The sequence below is a fragment of the Mus pahari genome, chromosome 6 (assembly GCF_900095145.1).
Source record: "Mus pahari chromosome 6, PAHARI_EIJ_v1.1, whole genome shotgun sequence".
NCBI lineage: Eukaryota > Metazoa > Chordata > Mammalia > Rodentia > Muridae > Mus > Mus pahari.
In genome coordinates, this window is record NC_034595.1 from 68,400,642 (window position 1) to 68,402,987 (window position 2,346).

The 2,346-nt window shown below is 47.9% G+C and overlaps 1 protein-coding gene across 3 annotated transcripts in view; it reads left to right on the top strand.

The window, feature by feature from the left end:
• Positions 1 to 2,346, top strand: part of Tmem53 (transmembrane protein 53) — a 16,925-nt gene that overhangs the window by 3,839 nt on the left and 10,740 nt on the right. The window contains exon 2 of one of the 3 annotated variants that reach the window (XM_029540126.1): positions 1,736 to 1,865. The exons of the other annotated variants lie outside the window; for them this stretch is intronic. The gene's annotated coding sequence lies outside the window, so the exon portion shown is untranslated. The remainder of the gene's footprint in view (positions 1 to 1,735; positions 1,866 to 2,346) is intronic. 3 annotated transcript variants of the gene reach the window in all.

The following is a 2,346-nucleotide window of genomic DNA, read 5'->3' on the forward strand; positions in this document are numbered from 1 at the left end:
AAAAAAAAAAAAAAAAGAAACTCAAGAGGTGGCCAGGTATAGAGGCATAACACAGAGGAGGTTGAGGCAGGAGGATTGCAGTTTCAAGGTTAGTCTGAGCACGACTCTGTCTCAGAAGAAGAAGGAGGGAAGGAAGGGAAAGGGGAAGGAAGAAAGGAAGGAAGGAAGGGAAGGGAGGGAGGGAGGGAGGAAGGAAGGAAGGGAAAGGGGAAGGAAGAAAGGAAAGAAGGAATGGGAAGAGGAAGGAAGAAAGGAAGGAAGGGAAGGGAGGGAGGGAGGGAGGAAGGAAGGAAGGAAGGAAGGAAGGAAGGAAGAAAGGGGAAGAAGGGAAAGGAAGGATAGATGGAAGGAAGGAGAAGGGAAGGGAAGGAAGGAAGGAAGACTGTAAGGGACAGTTAATATTTGTCCCTCTTCTTACCTGTAGACCCCAAAGGCTGCTGTGGCTGCCACCTCCTTCCAAAGTGTTCCATTCACTTATTTTAAAACCACTGAACCTAGCCAGGTGTGGCGTGGCACACCTTTAATCCTGGCACTGGGGAGGCAGAGGCAGGCAGATCTCTGACTTAGAGGCCAGTCTGGTTTACAGAACAAGTTCCAGGACAGCCAGGGCTACATAGAGAAACCCTGTCTCAAAAACACCAAAAAGCAAAACAAAACAGCACAACACTGAACACTCCATGGGTCTCCTCTTTGCGCGGGAGCCAGGCGGATGTTCTCTGTGATTGGTCCGGTTTCAGTGCTGTTGAAGCACAAGTTTTATTTATTTTTGAACTCTCATACCTCTTCTTTCATCCATTAACAAGCCAATTAAAACCTCTTCCCAGCCGGGCGTGGTGGCGCACGCCTTTAATCCCTGTGCATTCGGGAGGCAGAGGCAGGCGGATCTCTGTGAGCGCGAGGTCTAGAGTGAGTTCCAGGACAGCCAGGGCAACACAGAGAAACCCTGTCTCAAAGAAAACAAAACAACCCCCAACTCCAGCCCTCTGGGACCCCCTTTCATGGTGTCTTTAATCTTCACCATCACCCTGGGAGGAGGGGTACCCTTAGTCGAGTTTCACAGCTGAGAGATGGACGGACGGACGGACGGAGGGAGGATGCGACGTATCCCGCTCCCAATGACACTTTCCTGCCTGGGCGCCTTACCCCAGAGCTCGTGAAGGAGAACCTTTCGGCTGCCGTGAGGAAGGACTTCGGGAGTGCCATGCCATAGCAAAGGCTGCACATGAAGAAAGGGTGCCTGCTGAAGTATTTTTATTATAGCCTCAGACTGGGAACAACATCATGTCCAATAATAGGAGATTGGTCACCATAAAGTATGAGCGCATTCTGCAGTTACTCTGCAGCCACTGAAAATGACGGTGTAAAAATACATAAACTGACAGGGAGAGAGGGAAATGGTATTTTGTGGAGCGGAAGAAAGCAGGCAACACGGAGTGCGACTCCCATTCATTAGATAGTCATTTTCTGCTTTTCCTACAGCAGACATGAAACAAGGATTGAACTCTCTGAGGCGGTACACCGTTGAGCTTTCTGCAGCGATCTTGCTGAATTTTTTTTTTTCAGTGTTAGTCCCATTTCACAGATGGAAGAACTGGTCTCCTTAGGTCTGCTTCACAGTCACAGAGTTAAGAGATGTGGACAGACATATGACTTTATTCAGTGTAGATTCTTAGATAGGATGCAATTCTACTGTTATTTCAAAATCTAAATTTAAAATAATTTGGATTACTTTCAGGAGCAGCGAGACTCTAGAAAGGCATTTTGGGGAGTAGGGAAACCGGAGACCCGTTTTCTTGCTTGTGTTAAGAACAGATGGGTTCCTTGTGTCATGCTTCCAGCTTCCGGTTAAGAGCAGCCAGCGTCAGGTGAGCCCTCTCTGTCCTGGCCACATGCCCCTAGGATGTATGCAATTTAATTTATGCTTTAGTTTATGACTTGAACTGCTTGCTGTACAGCAGATGTAATTGTAATTCCTGTGTTTCTAGTGTCCTGTTATTCCCTGACAGATGACAGGCAGCCCGGAGATTGAGTTATTTTATAGCACGCTCAGGAAGTGTCAGGGTAGAAAGGAATGTGTCTTCATTCCCCAGGCTTTGGGGTATCCTTGAGCACACTGCCTCAGCTGCTTTGGTGGAACCGCCTTCCCTGCTGGCATTTTGAGATGGTATTGTAACATTCCTCGAGAAATTGGTACCCTCTCCTTTGAAATCATGTTTTGTTTTGGCAGTATTCCAGGGTCTAACACAGGATAAGCCAATTCTACCCCTGAGCATTCCAGTCCCATATTTGTTTTAGAAAATGCGTTTAAGCCGGGCGTGGTGGCGCACGCCTTTAATCCCAGCACTC